We start from the raw sequence: 20,160 nt of genomic DNA, 5'->3' as shown, positions 1-20,160 counted from the left end.
TGTATATTTTGAGTATAGCATTATAATCATTATATATATATGGTCTTATGATATGGTTATTGAGTGGTATGGAAATGCTTGGTAATGATTAGCCATTGGAATGGCTAATCATGATCATATTTGGTGCTATGTATGTCAAATTGCTAGCTAATCCATGGAAACCATGAAATAGGTAAAATTTACCACAAAATAGATTCAGACAGCAGTAGTAACGTGAATTTGAAAAATCACTAAAAATAGTAGAAATGGAATTAAATAATGAATAAGTTATGGAATCGAAGCTTGATGAGTCTATTTTCATATGGAAGAAGAAAAACAGGTATATGAGCTATATTTTATGAGATGTGCAAATTTTTGTGAAACAGGGCTAGAGCGATTTCTGGATCCCCTGTTATGACTTTGGAAATTCACCATAAATTTTAAAAAGATAATTATAAGTCATGATTTATATGTACAGATTCAGTATTGAGTCTAGTTTTATTAGAGATAAACGGAATAGTCATTGAAGCTCTGTACAGGGAGATATCTAATTCGTAATACACAAAGGTTAGAGTAGTCGAACCCTAAAACAGGGGAGACTTTAACTAATAAACTGTACTAATTGGCCTAACCAAAAATTCTGGAAAACAATTAGTCGATAGATGTATGAGTCTAGTTTTAGGAAAAATTTTCAGAACTAGATTTCGAGTTTTGGAACTCAAGATATGATTTTTAAAGCGACTGTGATGCAGTTAGCCAGCTTGTCTGGAAATTTTAAAATGAATTAAGTCCGTTAACACCTCGTGTTCGACTCCGGCAACGGTCTCGGGTACGGGGCGTTACAGATTCCTCCTTGGGTGTCGTCTTTATCAATTGCTTTTCTTCAAGTCTTTTTCCAAATTTTCTCTTTACTTTAATTAAATTAGTTAATTAGTTTAGATAATTAGTTTAATAAACAAACCCTTTTATTCTTAGGCTAGATAATAAAAGATAGTTATTACTAGTACTCTTAATTCCCTTGGGTACGATATCCCGGTCTTGCCATTACTATACTATTGTTCGATAGGTGTGCTTGCCTTTTCATCGTGATAATAGTTAGTCTAGGTTTGATCTTCTTTATAAATATTTATTACTTGTTACAAATCACGCGATCAAGTTTTTGGCGACGTTGCCGGGGAATCGAAATATTAGGAGCACTAAATTTTTATTACTTTAGCCATTTATTTTTCTTGTTATTATTATTATTTATTAATTTACTTATTTTTTTTTTTCTCTTGGCAGGTTCTTATAGTTTATGACTAGAAGAAACCCGTCAGGACCATTACTTTTTGACGAAGAAATTGATCGCACAGTCTGTAGAAATCAAAGAGAAATAAGGCGTAGCTTACGATACACAGAGAACAAGCAAGAAGGCGATACTCAACCCCCAACCGATGAGATGGCTGAAAACCAAGGCAATCAGCTACCTCTTGCAATTATGGCTAATCAAAATCCTGCTCCATGTACTATGTATGATTATGCTAAACCTTCTTTAACAGGAACTGAATCTAGCATAGTTAGACCTGCTGTATCTGCAAATACTTTTGAATTAAAACCTAACACTATTCAGATGATACTGCAGTTTGTTCAGTTTGATGGTTTGTAGGATGAAGATCCTAACGCTCACTTAGCGAACTTTCTAGAATTTTGCGATACATTTAAAATCAATGGCATTTCTGATGATGCCATACGTCTTCGGTTGTTTCCATTTTCACTGAGAAACAAAGCAAACAGTGGTTGAACTCGTTACCACGAGGGTCTATAACTACTTGGGAACAAATGACCGAGAAATTTTTACTAAAATATTTTCCACCGGCCAAAACGGCTAAATTACGTAATGATATCTCTTCTTTTGTGCAGATGGATTTAGAAACAATTTACGATGCATGGGAGAGATACAAGGACTTACTGAGAAGGTGCCCTCACCATGGGTTACCGCTTTGGCTTCAAGTACAAACATTCTACAATGGCTTGAATCCCTCGACTCGGCAAATGGTTGACGCACCTGCTGGCGGAACCATCAACAATAAAACACCGGAAGATGCCTATGAATTTATAGAGGAGATGTCACTGAATAACTATCAGTGGCAAGTTATGAGGACAAAGCCAACGAAAACAATCGGCGTTTATAACATCGATTCAGTCACCATGCTCTCTAATCAGGTAGAACTTCTCAATAAAAAGATTGACGATTTACTTGGTTCCATGCAAGTACATCCAGTAATGAGGTGTGACTCAAGTGGCGGAGGTTTGCATACAGAATACCAACCCTTCAATCCTACAACTAAAGAAAAATAAGTCAACTATATGGGTAACAATACCTTCTGATCTCAAAATAACCCATACAGTAATACTTATAATGCAAGTTGGAGGAACCACCCAAATTTCTCCTGGAGTGGTCAAGGGAATCAAAAGCCACAGAATCCTCAGGGTTTTCAACAGCCACCTTATCAACAAGAGAGGAAACCAAACCTTGAATATATGCTTTCTAAATTTATCTCGGTGTCAGAAACCCATTTCCAAAATACCAAGACAGCACTTAAGAATCAACAAGCATCGATCCGAGGACTCGAAACTCAGATAGGCCAACTATCCAAACTAATCTCCGAACGACCACAAGGTAGCTTACCAAGTAATACTGAACCTAATCCGAGGGAACACCTCAATGCAATTAGTACTCAAAATAAGGAAGGATTCATTGCCCTGGAGCCAAAATTATAGCAAGACAACGCGATGAACAAAGGTCGAGAAGAGGTAAACGACGATGATCCCAAACAGGTAAGTACGTATTATGAACCTCGTGTGCCATATCCTAAAGCGATGATGAAGGACAAAACAAAAGAACAATTCGGTAAGTTTGTCAAACTCTTAAAGAAATTAAATATTAACTTACCATTTATTGGAGTTCTGTTGCAGATGCCCAACCCAGCAAAATTCTTAAAGGAACTTCTGAGCAATAAAAGAAAATTAGACACTACATCGCATGTGGAACTCAATGCAGTCTGCTCAGCTATTCTAAAGAATAAGCTACCTAACAAATTGAAAGATCTAGGAGTTTTACAATTCATTGCTTAATTGGTAGTTTATCTGTGAATAATGCTTTAGCTGATCTAGGGGCAAGTATAAATGTTATGCTGTCTAAAATGTTTAAACGACTAGGTGTCGATAAACCTAAACAGACTAGGATGAGCATACAATTGGCTGACAAAACAGTTAGATTTCCTAAAGGTATTATTGAATATGTTCTCATTAAAATTGATAAACTTATTTACCCAGTAGACTTTGTCATCTTAGATATGGATGAGGATAACGAGGTACCTTTAATTTTAGGACGACCCTTTTTAGCAACTGCCAGAACCATTATTAATGTAGGCACAGGAGAGCTAACACTTCGTGTAGGAGATGACGCAGTAATAATCCATTCAGTCAAAACCTCTAAGACTCAAGATAATGCTATGAAACTTGTCGATGACAAAACTAATATTCAATCGTTTTTACAGGAACCTCCTCGAACCAAGACAACGGAGACAGAGCACTATTATCAAGTAGCGAACAAAGACACCCATGAGGAACGAAGGTTTCAAATAGAGGAGCTAGATGAATAGCGAGCACAAAAATCGAGAACACATGATAAACCGAGACTACGCCAAAACAAGCCCGATACCTCTCCTAATCAACTTAAGGTTGGTGATAAAGTCTTACTAGATGCCACAGATCCCCACATTGTCACAACAACACCAAATGAGGAAATCCCTCTTACGGTACTCAGTATTTTTCTATTCGGTACGGTGGAGGTTAGTCATCCCAAGTTCGACACTTTTAAGGTAAACAACACCCGATTAAAACCTTATTTTAAGATTGACAGCAGGAATGAGGAGTATGAACTCCTCAAACCACCATGATCATTCAACGGAGAGGTAAGTCGAGCTTAGACTATAAATAAGCGCTTCTCAGGAGACAACCCGAGCACTAACATATTTTGATTTCTTTATTTTTAAATTCTAACACTTTGAATCATTAACTTAATCTTTGAATTGCAAAGTTTTTTAGCACACACAGCAAGGCACATGGGCGTGCCTAAAGCCATGGCCAAACAGAGAAGAGACACGGCCGTGCGATATGGCCGTGTTGAAGCAGGACATGATTTCCCCAAACCACGGGGTGCGATACATCCCCACGGCCGTGCGACATGGCCGTAGATGAACTTGATAGGAGGCCACGGGCGTGGGAATGGAAAACCATGGGCGTGCCAGAGACAAGGCTCGATTCTATTTCTTCGAGACGGGCGTGAGACACACTCGTGCCTTTCAGCCGTGTACAACAATACACAGGCATGCTACCATAACACACGGGCGTGGGAGAAGCGAACAAAGCAAGGCACGACCGTGCAACATGGCTGTGTTTGACTCACGCCTAAGACACACAGGCGTGGGATAGTAGCCAGGCACGACCAAACTCGAAAAATTCAAAAAACACGGGCTCATCCTCAAAGAACACGGGTGTGGGCTTAGGCCTTGTGAGCCTCCCCTATATAAGCAAACCACTGTTCATCTACTTCCCCTTTTCAAAACCCTGGCTGAACTCTACCCTTCCCCATTCCCTAATCCTGATTCTGGCCACCATTCCCCAGATTCTCACTTTCCCAACCCACAAACCACCCTCAAATCCACAACCCTTGCATTAATCCCCATTTTCCTCTCTCTATACCCTCTATGTTCCTCCACTCGGCTATATCCCCGTGTCACACGCCCGTGCTCGACACCAACAAGCCTGTGCACCGTCCTACAGCAGCCATTGGAACATTATGTCGTCATCGAGAGGCAAGAAGGCCGCGGTCCCATCCTCAAAGAGACGTAGGGGCTCGGGTTCTTCATCGGTAGGTGCTACAGCCGAAGTTTGGCACCCGTTCCTTGAATTTTCGCAAGCTTCGCTGAAGGAGCTATTTCAGATACTACACACACGACCACTCACTACAGCTTGCTGCATTGGCTGGGCTACCGTAGAGTAAGTCCAGCTAGCTGATGCCATCCGTGCCCTCCTGTCCGCAGACCCATGGGAACGGTTCTTCGCTATTACCAAGCCCACTTATTTAGAGCTAACTTTGGAATTATGCTCTACTTTTCATTTATAGGTGGTTGTGACGAACAATGACGACCCAGGTACCATTCACTTCTGATTAGGCAGTCTAGTTCGCGCAATGAGTGCCCAGAGTTTGGAGTCACTCTGGGACTTTACACTGATGAGTTTATGGAGAAGGAGAACATGAATGTACTACCATGCAATATCCACATTTCTCCCTCCTTGTGCTGGAAAGCTTTGGCACCACTCTCTTCCACCTACGACCCCAGCCACTCGAAGGCCTCAGCTCTCCCCCCTTCCTTACGGTATCTCCATGCCATATTGGCACACACATTGACCGGGAGGAGAGAGAGCACCGGCGTCGTCAACACCCACGACGCCTACTATTTATGGTGCATGGTGAATGCACACATGACTGACTTGGCATACTTCATTGCTTTCGCCATTTGCCATCAGGCCGAGAGGCACAGAAAGGGAGTGATCTCCATCGGCCCCTACGTGACACGCCTTGCTAGACACTTTGGCCTCCTCAACACCGTGGCCCAGTCATCAACACTTACACTGATAGGTCAGATGTCCCCACATGGCATCACGACTATGTTACACATGAGGATGATCGAGCGCTAACGTGCCACCGATCATCCTCAGTACCGTCTCTCTCATGCCATTGACGAGGAGGATCTTGAGGACATTCCTGATGATGTTCCCCCACAGCATGAGGAGCCTTCCACTGTGCCACCAAGGGAACGACCAGTTCATGCGGCTGCTTCATTGGCACACCTTTCCGACCGACTCACCCACTTCGAGCAGTATTACATTACATAGTTCGAGATCATTCACGAGCGAGATTGGCGACGGGACCGATAGATGGACGATATGCAGGCCATGATGTAGCAGCTGTGCCAGCACTTTCACATCGCCACCCCAATGCCACTGCCTGAGGGCCCCACTGAGGAGGATCATTGAATCCTCCTATCTTTTAATTTTTATTTTTATTTTTATTTTTCTTTTTCTCTGCATTTCAATTTTTTATTTTGAAAGACATATCTATATTAGTAAATTTTATTTTTTTCATTTTCTGGTATTTCTAACAAGTAATCCCACTACACTCTCTTCCACACCAACTCTTAATAAGCTTTTCATGATTCTACGGACTTCCAAGCAAAGCTGCTAGGAATATTTTACGAAAAGAGGAAACAAATAGGAAACAATACCTCATGAGTGCCATGTCCAACGACCCAATTTCTTCATCTAGCCAAGAACAATGGCAGCTACTACTTTCCCCAAACACTCCAGCCTCAGAATCAAGCTCCGCATCTATATAACAGGGAGTTTCACCTCCTTTCCTCTTATGATTTTCTTTATTTTGAATAACCTATCTTTGTACATTGAGGGCAATGTACATCTTAAGTGTGGGGGGTGAACATGAAACCTAACTTTTTGCATTATTCTCAAATCCATGAATTTAGTCTTGTGCTTAAGTAATTTTCTCATAATCTTGATCGAAGGAATTCTGATTGATCTATAATTATTGTTGATATATCATGAATAAGACCATGGGAATTATGCATGATTATTTGATTAGAGGACATTAGAGAATCGAGCATGATAAGTTGATATTTTGAGAACTAAAATTTTTAGACTATTTTCCTAAATTGAGGTATTATCTTGAAATATTAAATATACAGGAATGACATTAAAAACCCAAATTTTTGGTGAGATTTTTTAGCCTTTTGAGTATATATCTTTCTTTCTTGCTCACTTCTTTTGTGGTTTGAGTGTGTCAACATTGAACTGTTATTCTATAACTTGCTTTGATTATACATGTCGAGATCACAGGTATGATTTGATATACTGAGATGATAAAGGCACTTAGGATTTAACCCATTTACTCCATAAAAAGCCTTCCAAAATAATTAAACCCTTAGTGAACCCCCTTTGAGCCCACTAACCTTTCTTATTGATTAACCCTTATCATTAGCCCATTAACCCATTATTGTTGAAATCCTCTTACTTAATTTACCTTTTTATCGAGATTAAATTTAATATTGTTACCTCACTATGTTCACCATTTTTTTGTTACTGAATCATGAAGTATGATTTCTATTTTGTATTGACTTGATTTTTCTTAAAAAAAACTCAGTATTATTATTGTAATTCTCAGCAAGCTAAAGTTGTCATGAACTCATGTAAAATAGTTCTAGATATTTGTTTGTGGTTCAGTAATTAAGTTTTTGATAGTGGGGTAATATATTGAAATTATCTCGATTCTAACCCTTGTCTCTTCAGCTTGTATCCATACCTGTAACCTAAACCCCATTACAACCATGCAAAGACCTTTTGATTAGTGTATCAGATCATTTACAAGTGGTGGAGATTTGATTTTCATACAAGCCTATGGTAATAACTTTTCATGTTAGACAATCAAGTGCTTAATCTTGAACCTTAAACACTTTGAGTGATTTGAGTGAATCTTTAGTGAGGATGTCATCTCTTGTATATTTAGGACTAAAGTTAATTACTTGAAGGGAGGAGATTACCTATAATTTTGTTATCAAAGTATTCGATTTAGATTGTTTGAGGTTTTTAAAGTCCCTATAGTTGAATTCTCGCTATATGATTTTCCGTGGAATAATTTGTAACATTATCAGTAACGCTTATACAATTGAAAGGAATGAATTCTAGCAGTAAATGCGAGTTTTTCTTGAGGACAAGCAAATGCTTTAGTATGGGGTAATTGATAAACGCCAAATTATACATAGTTTTACCCCAAATACTTAGCATATTTATGGATGTTTACTACTGGATTTGTGGATTTTGGTGCTCTTAATCCGATTATTTCATGTTTTGTACTCAGGAGAGCACCAAGAGTCAAAAGGAGACAAAAACGAGCAAAAAAGGGGACAAAACATACCAAATCAAGAAGATGACACGGCCTAAGCCTTGCCACACGGGCATCTCACATGTCCGTGACCTTCGGGTGTGTCGACCAAGGTTTTCATGATTCACACGGCCTGGCCATTGAGCCCACATAGCCGTGTGAAATTTAATGGATCGAACACGACCTGGCAATCACGTCACACAGCCGTGGCACACGAGCGTGTTCCTTTTTCAAACAGTTGTATTTTACATGGAAAATGATACTTAGGGAGGAAGAAAGCTAATCCAAAGCCTATATAAACACCCTAAGTGTGACCTAATAAGGGGCGCCTCTTCTAGAACTTTTCTGGAATATAGAATCACACGCCAGGAATTACTTGAAGGAAGCTAGACGATCCATCCCAAAAGTCGGAGCTACTCCAAGACTGAAGATCTCTCTCAGAATTCCTTCAGAGGTTTTAGAGTTTTCTTCATGTTGTGTTATTTTTATACTTTTTAGATGTAGTCTTATTTTATTATGAACTAAACCCCTTAGATACCTAAGGGGGATAAAACCTATGATGGATCTTGTTATTATTATCTGAACTGTATGATAAATACTTGATTTGTTCTTAATTATGTGTTCTTAATGCTTGAGTTAATATTCCGGGTATTAATTCATGATTTGATGTGCTTATGCAGAGGAGGAATAGACCCTGCCTAAGAGTAGATTTGGCATAACTAAGCAGAGTTAATTGAACGCCTAGAAATAGGGTTATGAGATTTTGCCGGATTAGGGTGAAACCTAATATGGGAGTCCATAGAGTGATTTACTGCTTCCCTAGGAGTTTTAATTAAGAAAGAAATTTCGATTAATTCAACTGAGGGTTAGACGCTGTTAGTCTTAAAATGGATAATAACATAGGTTAGGGAATCTCTCGGATCAAGTCAAGTGAATAAATTGTCTGGTTCAGAGTCAGATAACAAATGAAATCTAGGTGGATCCCTCCTTGGGTGTCGTCTTTATCAATTGCTTTTCTTCAAGTCTTTTTCCAAATTTTCTCTTTGCTTTAATTAAATTAGTTAATTAGTTTAGATAATTAGTTTAATAAACAAACCCTTTTATTATTAAGGTAGATAATAAAAAGATAGTTATTACTAGTACTTTTGGTTCCCTTGGGTACGATATCCCGGTCTTGCCATTACTATACTATTATTCGATAGGTGCCCTTGCCTTTTCATCGTGATAATAGTTAGTCTAGGTTTGATCTTCTTTATAAATATTTATTACTTGGTTACGAATCACGCGATCATGTATGAGTGCCCAAAGCCCCCATACGGCACAACTCTCCTCCCCAACCCAAATTCCTTGATTCTCTCCACAAATCACTCCAACATCCCATTCAAACTCTATTCAAACTCTCATGACCAATTCAACCACAGAGTCTCGGTCTAACTCCACCACCTACACCACTCAAACAGCAAAATAATTACTCCATTGCGCAACCCAGGACTCGAACTCAAGTCCCCCAGTAGAAGCTACACGCCACCTTGCCACTAGACCACACACTCTTCTTGTGACACATTTTACCCACAAATATTTATAAGGCCTACAAGCTAAAGCCAATGTTCACTTAAGGGGAAAAACTAATTTTTTTTTTGCAAAAGCCCAAGCTTCTCAAACACTCCAAAACACACCCAAATCACTTAGCCAATAAAGCAAACATGAAATTTGTGTCACTTTCTTGCTTAACTAAAATATTTATGAGCAGTCTCCTAACCACTCCCATGCTCAAAGCCTAATACTTCTAGGCCCAATTTTGGGGCGTTACAAAGAGATTTGGTAAGTTTGGTAAGTTTTTGGTATGTGCTAATAGTGGAATTGGTAAGAATGTGGTATAAGATTGAATGAGTATATTAAGGTTATAAACCATATGTTTTGGTATGTTTTTGGCTTAAGGAATGACATGATTTGGTATGTGTTACTAGCATGAAATTGTTGTTAGTGAAATGGCATGAATGTTGAATGTTTTGGTTGTGAATTGGTTAAACATTTGGTATAAAATGATATGGATTTGATGCTTGTAGGGAGGACCCAAAATGGGTGGCAAATTGGCTTGAACATTTGGTATAAAATGATGTGGATTTGATGCTTGTAGGGAGGACCCAAAATGGGTGGCAAATTCACCTTGTAAATGGCCTATTTTTTCCCACACGTGCAGAGACACGGCATGTGTCTCAGCCTTGTTGCTCGAGGGCCATTTTAAAGTGAGCCTGGGCAAACCACACAGTTGCACACACATGGGCGTGTGCCAGGTCGTGTGGCCAAGTCAGTTTCGACCATGGGCTTGGCACACGGGCCTGTGGTCATATGTGTGGCTAAGCCAGTAGCCTCCCTAATTTTCACACGGCCAGGCATACGGGATTGTCTAGTAGCCGTGTGGAAAAGTCAGTATGTATGCCTTGTTTTGGCACGGCCTAGACACATGGGCGTGTCTATTTTCATGTGAGGCACACGGCCTGTTCACACGGGCGTGTGACCTGTATAATTTGAAAAATTGTTTAAGTTTAGAAAATATTTTGTATGTGTTCGGTTTAGTCCCGGCCTCTTTCTAAAGCATGTTTAAGGTCTTGATGACCTATATAAGAGACTATATGATAATGTTTGATTATGATTGTAGAAGGTGTTTATGAATTATTTGTAAAATGTTCTGATTTGTCTAGTAACGCCTTTAATCCTAGTCTACCAACAGATACGGGCTAGGGGTGTTACATTTTATCAATCGGCATCAAGCCACAAGCTAAAAATTTAGCAATGTCAGCAAACCTAGGGGTATTATGGACATGATTTACCTTTAGTATGTGTTTATCTGGAAACATCTCTCGAATTGGTATAAGAAGAGAGTTCCCTTCTTGCAGCTCCAATCTAGACAAGTGGTCTGCTAATTGAATTTCTACTCCCTTTCAATCTTGAATTTCTAGATCAAACTCTTGAAGTAGAAGTACCCATCAGATCAACCTCAGCTTAGCCTCTTTCTTGGCAAGTAAGTACTTAATTACCGAGTGGTTCGTATAGACAATCACTTTGGTACCTACAAGATAAGATCGAAACTTGTCAAAAGCAAACACAATAGCAACTAACTCTTTTTTTGTTACTGTATAATTTAATTAAGCTTCTGTCAGAGTTCGACTTGCGTAGGAGATGAGATGTAAAACTTTGTTCATTCACTGATCATGACAACTCCTATCGCGAAGTCACTTGCATTACACATCAATTTAAATGGCAAATCCTAGTCTGGTGTGACGATTATAGGTGTCGTAACTAACCGACTCTTCAAATATTTGAAAGCCTTTAAGCATTCCTCATCAAATTTGAATGTTACGTCCTTCTCTAATAATTTTCATAAAGGTTTAGCAATTTTGGAAAAGTCCTTGATGGATCTTCGATAGAAATCGTCCTGGCCCAAAAAGCTCTTAACACCCTTTAAAAATGTTGGAAGTGGGAGTTTCTCAATAACATCTACCTTTTCTCTATCAACCTCTATTCCATGTCTTGTTATCCAATGCCCTAGAACAATCCCTTCTCATACCATGAAATGACACTTTTCCCAGTTGAGTAGTAGGTTTATTTCTTCACATCGCCTTAGTACCTTAGCTAGATTGGCTAGGCAATCATCCTATGTATCTCCAAATACTGAAAAATCATCCATAAAAACTTCCAAATACTTCTCAACCATGTTAGTAAAAATAGACATCACACATTTTTGAAATGTAGTAAGTGCATTACATAAGCCAAATGACATGCGCCTAAATGCAAATTTACTGTACGGGCAGGTGAATGTTGTCTTGTGTTGATCTTCCGGTGCTACTGTAATCTGATTATACCCCGAGTATCCATTGAGAAAATAGTAATAGTCTTGCGTTGCAAGTCTATCCAGCATCTGGTCTAAAAACGGCAAAGGAAAGTGATCTTTCCTTATCGCCTTGTTCAACTTCCGAAAATTGATGTAAATTCTCCATCCCGTAACTGTTCTAGTCAGTATCAACTCATTATTCTTGTTTTCAATGACCATGACACCTCATTTATTTGGCACGCACTGGACCAGACTTACGCATGAACTGTCTGAAATGGGGTAGATTATACCTACATCTAACCACTTGATGATTTCTTTCATGATGGGGTTTTGTCTTCATTTTTCATCAATCGTCCCTTTTTCGCCATCTTCCAGGATAATCTTATGCATGCATAAAGATGGACTAGTTCTGCGAATATCGGCTATGGTCCGTCCGATAGCCTTTTTGAATTGTTTCAACACCAGGATGAGTTTCTCTTCTTGCTCACTAGTTAATTTTGCTGAAACAATCACACGCAAAGTAGAAGCGTTACCTAAATAAACATATTTTAAATGTAAAGGTAGTACCTTGAGTTCTAATTTAGATGGCTCCCCGATTGACGCTTTTGGTTGGGCATAATCCCTTTTCTCTAAATCCAAAGATTTAGAACTTGATTGCAGATTAAATCCCTTTTGATTAGCTTCTAACAACACTAAGTATTCATCATTCTCTTCATCATTCGGAAGATCTGATGTCAAAATTTGTTCCAACGGATCCTCAACATAGTTGAGCTCCTTCTCCACTATTAAATCCTCTAAATCAGATACTGTAGAACAATCATCAATTGTGTCAAGAAATCGCATAGACTTAAAAACTTTAAATGTTACCTGATCAACCTAAACATGCGTAGTAAGCTCACCATTCTATACACCAATAAGGGTTCTTACAGTTGCTAAGAACGGTCTTCCTAAGATAATTGGCACTTCTTTGTCTGCTTCAAAGTCTAGAATAACAAAATCAGCAAGGAAGATAAATTCATCTACACGTTCCAATACATCCTCAATTTCTCCTTCTAGATGTACTAAGGATTGATCCGCTAATTGAACTATAACTGTAGTTAGTCTAACTTCACCTATCCCCAACTTCCTAAATATTGACATAGACATCAAGTTAATACTCGCACCTAAGTCACGTAATGCCTTACCACAATATGTTGCGCCAATGTTGCAAGAGATGGTAAAACATCCATGATCCTTCAATTTTGGGGGTAGTTTGTCTTGAAGATATGCACTGCATTCCTTCATTAGAGCTACCATCTCAAATTCTCCATGTCTTCGTTTTTTGGATAGGATATCCTTCATGAATTTGTTGTAGTTTGGCATTTGCTTAAGTGATTCAACCAACGGGATGTTAATATGAAGTTGCTTGAGTACATCTAGGAACTTCTTGAATTAAATTTTCTACTTCTACTTTTGAAGTCTGTGAGGGTAGGGTGGTGGTGGTTTCTTTACTGAAACTGGTTGATTCGTCTTCTTTGGCAATTCTGCATCTAACGGAGTTATTAGTTGATCAGAATTAGCGGGTTTTATAAATTCTAGTTCTTGTGAAACTGGAATTTCAAGACTCGGTTGAACTTCCTATGAATTTGGAGTGTCAACTTGCTTCTTTTCAGCTTCGATGGTGTTGGGCTCTACTGTCTTTCCACTCCTCAATGTCAATACTTTGCAACGCTCCTGCCCCGAATTCCTCGGATTCTCTGTATCACTAGGTAAAGCACCTTGTGATCGATTCCTGAGTTCAGTAGCAAGCTGGCCTACTTGATTCTCCAAATTCCTTAGAGTGGCGTTGTTTTTCGCCATGTATGCCTTCAATAAATTCTCTAAGCTATTGGATGACTTAACTTGAACTGATATCTAAACTTGTTGGGGAAAACTAGGCGGCTGGGTTAGACTAGGTTGGGTGTACGTGTTACTGGTTCCAGCCCCTTGGTTACTCTAGGAAAAATTGGGGTGATTTTGCCACGATGGGTTATAGAAATTAGAATGTAGTCCTTGCCTTCCTCGATTTTCGTTTTAGTTACCCATGTAATACACGGATTCTGGGTTCGATAGACATTCTTCAAACAAATTTCCTTCCCCATAATAGACACAGGCTATACTTTCAAATTAATTTGGTGGTTGTGCTGCAAAACTATTAGACCCATTAGTAGTAATATTTTTTAACATTAAGGATATCGATGATACCTAATATGCGAGTGAAGTAAGGGCGTCTACTTCATGTATTCTAGCAACTCGTCTTCCTGGCGCTACTCGATTGGTTGGCCATTGATAATTGTTGCTGGTAATCCTCTCAATGGTTCCATAAGCATTATTATAAGACTTAGAAAGGAGAGCACCGTTAGTAGAAGCGTCCACTACCATCCTCGTCTGAGCATTGAGACCATTATAAAATGCCTCAAGTTGGATACAATGTGGGATTCCATGATGAGGGCACCTCTATAATAAATCTTTGTACCTTTCCCATGCCTCATACAAGAACTCATCATCTATTTGTTGGAAAGAAGTGATATCGTTCCTCAACTTAGCATTCTTGCTAGACAGGAAATATTTCATGAGGAATCTTTTTGCTAACTCTTGCCATGTGGAAATTGAATTTGGTGGCAATGAGTTCAACCAGGCTCGAGCTCTATCCCTTAGTGAATATGAAAACAGCTTCAATCATAATGCATCTATAACACCCCTAACCCGTATCCGTCGCTGGAATAATGTTACAAGGTATTACTGAATATTACACGTCATTCACATACATTTATGCATACATTATCGTAAACTATTCACAAACATTCGCATTATCCCTTACAAAGTTATACGAAACCTTAAAACATACTTAAGAGTGGTTTAGAACTAAACTGATCACATATAAAAGTTTCTGAATAATAAAAAAAATTTTGCATTCATAGATCACACGCCCGTATGAGAAGGCCACGTAACTCACACAGTTACCAAACACGCCTATGTCATAGGTCGTGTAAAAACAGTGCATACATACTGACTTGTACCACACAGCCAAGGACACGCTCATGTGTTAAAGCCGTGCTTAAAACTAACTTAGGTCACATGGCCGACTACATGCCCGTGTGTCTAGCCCGTGTACCCTTCGAAATGGCCACACACGCCCATATGCCAAAGTTTTGTGCCTTACATGGCCACTAGACACGCCCGTGTGTCTAGGCCATACTCGAGAATGACTTTTAATTGTCAGACTACCCTAGGGAACACATAGCCGTGTAACATGACCGTGTGTCACACACAAATGAGACCCACACTCGTGTCTCTGCTCGTGTGGACAAAAATAGGTCATTTGCAAAGCCAATTTGCCACCCTAATCTAAAGCACACATAGCAACTAAAATAGTATCATTTCAACATATAAAAATCATTAAGTATGCATAATTCTCAAATGCATTTTATTAACATCATATTACCTATTTCATGTCATAAAACTTATCATATGCAAACCAACATAAAAGACATTATAAACATCCTATAATAAACTTACCAAGCACATAACTTAGGCCAACTTGTAAAGCTAAAAATGTAACAACATTTCCAACCAAAAATAAGCCAAATCTCATGGCTATAATCATAACAGAAAACATATCATTTAGTCACTAGCGTATACGTGCCATACATTAATATCTAAAACTTTAAAAGTACCAAATTATCATTTGATAGTGTGACGATGATCCTTAACCGTCCCCGAGCTCGCGATAGCTTCGATAACCTATAAAGCAATTGAAAAACACACAAAGTAAGCTTTCCAAAGCTTAGTAAGCCATATACAAATAAACTTATCACATAAACAATTATAGACCAATTTATTCAGATGAATCATGGTAAAACACAATTACAAGATCATATTTCTCATATAGCTCATTTGTTCATAATCACTTGCTTATAAAAACATCACATTTTCATATAGTTCACAACTCAAATGATCATATTCATTTTTACCTCTCATTGCCAAATATCATATACCTTACGTATGTACCTGAATCGAATACACATTCAGTAGATCACTTATTTCTCAATAATGCCCGTTGAAAAGTTTGGAAACAATAAGGATACTCCAATAGCTCGAAAAGCTCGTACAATGCCAACGTCCCAGACGTGGTCTTACATGTAATCAAATATTGATGCCACTATCCCAGACAGGGTCTTACATGAAATCATATACGATGCCAATGTCCCAAACATGGTCTTACACGTAAATCACAAATCGATGCCAACGTCCTAGGTGTGGTCTTACACAATATCACACCTCGGAATCCTATGTCATGACATATGCATCTTAATACTATTCTTATGGTTTATACGGGGCTTTCGATGTCGTAACTTTGTCGATACTTTCCTGGATTCAATTATTCAACTCTCATAGCAATTCGATACATTTCCACAACAATCGAACATATATTATTCAATTTAAAAACGTTTATTTGCATATGAACGAACTTCGAAAATGAAAATGGCTAAATGAGTCGATTATTCTACAACCTTCAATTTTCCCCGATCTAATTTCAAATTATTTCATTCTTAATCTATATAAATTTAGATTTCACTAAATTAATCACACATTTATTCATTTCAATCCACAAACACACAATTAGGGTATTTTACACTTTAGCCCTTAAAATTTCACATTTTGACATTTTAGTCCCTATTTCATAAAATCACAAAATACACATAATTTCACATTTCTCATGCTTAGCTAAATTTTCATATAGTCTCTAGTAGCCCATAACTTTCACTTATTTCACATTTTGACCCTTTAATTTCTCATTTTCATAAATTAACCCATAATAATCAAATTCATCAAAATCTCCAACACAAAACATATTAACCCAACATATATCTTTCATTTTCATCAATTAACAACGCAAAACTCATGGATTGATTCATGGCATATCTCAAAATCATCATCTGATTCACAAATTCAAGCATGGGCTAGCTAGAGTACTAAGAAACAATCACAAAAACATAGAAATCATCAAAAACTGAGCAAAATACATACATCAATTAAGATCAACCATAGCCGATCCCTAAATGAACTTTTGTCTTTTCTTTTATTTTGATTTTTGGTGATAGTGATGATAATTTAAGCATATGATGACTTTGTTTTATTTAATATAACATCAATAATCAAATACCAATTTTACCCTTTATAAATTAATTAGAAAACCATATAACATAAGCCCATAACCATCAAATCCATTGTTTAATGGTCAAATAACCACATAAGGACTTTACTTTTAATCTACCATAACAAATAGGCACATTTAACATATAGCATGCTACTTTTGAATTTTACGCGATTAAGTCATTTTATGAAATTGAGCACACAAACGATAAAATTTTCACACAAAACTTTCACACATATCTTATCACATGTCGTAAACACATAAAATAATATCAAAATAATTTTATGACTTGGATTTGTGGTCCCAAAACCACTATTCTGACTAGGGTCTAAATCGGGCTGTTACAACTCTTCCCCCTTAGGGATTTTCGTCCCCAAAAATCATACCGGCGAATAAGTTTGGATATTTCTCTCTCATAGCATTCTCGGGCTCCCACGTAGCTTCTTTAATCCTGTGTCGATGCCATAAGACTTTCACTAAATAAATTTTCTTATTTCTCAATTCTTCAACCTGGCGAGCTAATATTCTGATTAGTTTTTCTTCGTATGTCATATCAGACCGAATTTCTATTTCTGACGGAGAAATCACATGGGAGGGATCAGATCTGTATCATCGAAACATCGAAACGTGAAACACATTATAGATCTTTTCTAGCTTAGATGGCAATAACAATCTATATGCAATTGGCCCGATACGCTCAATAATCTCAAACGGTCCGATGAACCTCGGACTCAATTTGCCTTTTCTGCCAAATCAAAGTATTTTCTTCCACGGAGATACTTTCAAAAACACTTTATCCCTGATTTCTAACCATTTGACGCTGCTTTTAGACTTTCATGAATCACTTTCACTTTCTGTTCACTGCTTTCAGACTTTCACGAATCACTTTCACTTTCTGTTTAGTCTCTTTAATGCTCGATTGAAAAATATTATTATACACAAATTCAATCAATGGCAAATACTGTTCCCACGAACCTTCAAACTCAAGAATGCAACATTTCAACATATCTTTGAGTATCTGAATAATCCGCTTGGATTGACCATCCGTCTGTAGGTGAAAAGTAGTACTGAAATACAATTTTGTACCTAAAGCATTTTCAGTTTCTTCCAAAACCTCGAAGTAAATCTCGAATCTCTATCTGACACAATAGACAGTGCACCCTATGCAATCTCACAATTTCAAAAATGTATAATTCAACTAACTTATCAAGCGAGTAATCCGTGCGCACAGGAATGAAACGAGCCGATTTTGTCAATCTGTCAACTATAACCCAAGTTGCATTTTTCTTACCTGGAGATAAGGGCAAACCCGATACAAAATCCATAGTAATTATGTCCCATTTCCACTCGGAAATCATGATCGGCTGTAATAACTCAGACGATACCTAATGCTCAGCTTTTACTTGCTAATAGATTAAACACTTCAAAACAAGTTTAGAGATATCATGTTTCATACCATGCCACCAAGATAGTTGTTTCAAATCATTACACATTTTCGTGCTTCCTAATGTATAGATAAATGACTACTATGAGCTTCATTCAAAATCATCTAAATTAACTCTAAATTTCTTAGAACACATATTCGACTTTTGAATCTCAAACAATCATCATTATCAACTTGAAATTCTAAATCAAGGTTCGAATCACACTGAGCTCGTTTTGCTAACATTTCATTATCAACTTTCTGAGCTTCACAAATCTATTGTAAGAACAACGGTCTTGCTTTCAACTTAGCTACAATCAAGCCGTCATCAAATAAAACCAATTGAGTATTCATTACATGTAAAGCAAACAAAGATTTATGGCTTAATGCATCAACAACAATATTGGCCTTTCCTGGATGGTAGTCTATCACCAGCTCGTAATCTTTTAACAATTCTAACCATCTTCTCTGTCGTAGATTCAAATCTTTCTGAGTTATCAAATACTTTAAGCTCTTATGACCCGAATAAACATGAAATTTCTCACCGAACAAATATTGGCGCCAAATCTTTAATGCGAACACGATAGCTGCTAATTCTAAATCATGTGTCGGGTAATTCTTTCCATGCTACTTTAATTGTCTCGAGGCATAAGCAATAACTTTGTCTTCTTGCATTAAAACATAACCTAAACTGTTCAACGAAACATCACTATAGATCACAAATTCTTTACTCGATTCTGATTGTACTAACACTAGAGCTTTAGTCAATAGTGCTTTTCACTAATCAAAGCTTTTCTGACACTTTCTGGACCATTTGAACTTGACATCTTTTTGTAACAATCTCATTAATGAAGTCGCAATCATTGGAAAGCCTTTCACAAATCGTCTATAATAACCGGCAAGTCCTAGAAAACTATGGACTTCGAATACATTTCTCGGAGGCTTCCAATCTAAGATAGATGAAATTTTGCTCAAACCAACTCGTATACCTGATGCTGACACAACATGACCCAGAAAACTGACTTCTCGTAACTAAAACTCACATTTACTGAACTTCGCATACAACTGCTTATCACACAAAGTCTATAACACTACTTTCAGATGTTCAGCATGCACAGATTCATCAGGGAATAGATCAAAATTTCATCTATAAATACAACTACAAATCGAACCAAATATGGTCTAAATATCCGATTCATTAGATCCATAAAAATAGCATGTGCATTTTTTTAATCTGAAAGGCATAACCAAAAAACTCATAATGTCTGTACCTCATTCGGAAAGTAGTTTTTGGCACATCAGAGTCATTCACTCTGATAAACCATAAATGTAACATATTTCAATCCCATTCTTAATGATTTTATGGATGATTAATGATGTAAGTCGGTGAATTTGATGCTCCTAATCCCTTAAATTCATGTTTCTATACTTAGGAGAGCATTGGGAGCAAAAGGAGCAAAAAATAGGCCAAAATCAGACTTTTCAAGATCCACACGGGTAGGCCACATGCCCATGTGATCCACACGAGTAGGCCACACACTCATATCGCTCCATGTTTCCCAAACATGTAGAAAAAGCCAATTTTTAGGGTTTTTGAGCACTGAAAAGTCTATGAATACATACTAAAAGAAGACCTAAGGGGCCACGCGGAGTAGAACACAAGAATTCCTCGAAGAATGCCAACGGATTCAGCTCAAAAGTAGGATCTCCTTAAAGACTGAAGATCTCCCTTCAATTTCTCTTGAAGTTTT

At 37.8% G+C, this 20,160-nt stretch overlaps 2 non-coding genes across 2 annotated transcripts; one reads left to right on the top strand and one right to left on the bottom strand.

The window, feature by feature from the left end:
* Positions 1-1,845: 1,845 nt before the first annotated feature.
* Positions 1,846-1,952, bottom strand: LOC121204158 (small nucleolar RNA R71). The gene has a single exon (XR_005899086.1). It is a non-coding gene; the product is annotated as a small nucleolar RNA R71 (small nucleolar RNA).
* Positions 1,953-14,265: 12,313 nt separating this feature from the next.
* LOC121203988 (small nucleolar RNA R71) lies at positions 14,266-14,372 on the top strand. Its single transcript, XR_005898916.1, has one exon. It is a non-coding gene; the product is annotated as a small nucleolar RNA R71 (small nucleolar RNA).
* The last annotated feature ends 5,788 nt before the right edge of the window (positions 14,373-20,160 follow it).

This window comes from Gossypium hirsutum, chromosome A07, assembly GCF_007990345.1.
Source record: "Gossypium hirsutum isolate 1008001.06 chromosome A07, Gossypium_hirsutum_v2.1, whole genome shotgun sequence".
NCBI lineage: Eukaryota > Viridiplantae > Streptophyta > Magnoliopsida > Malvales > Malvaceae > Gossypium > Gossypium hirsutum.
This window is presented reverse-complemented; position numbering and strand designations above follow the sequence as displayed.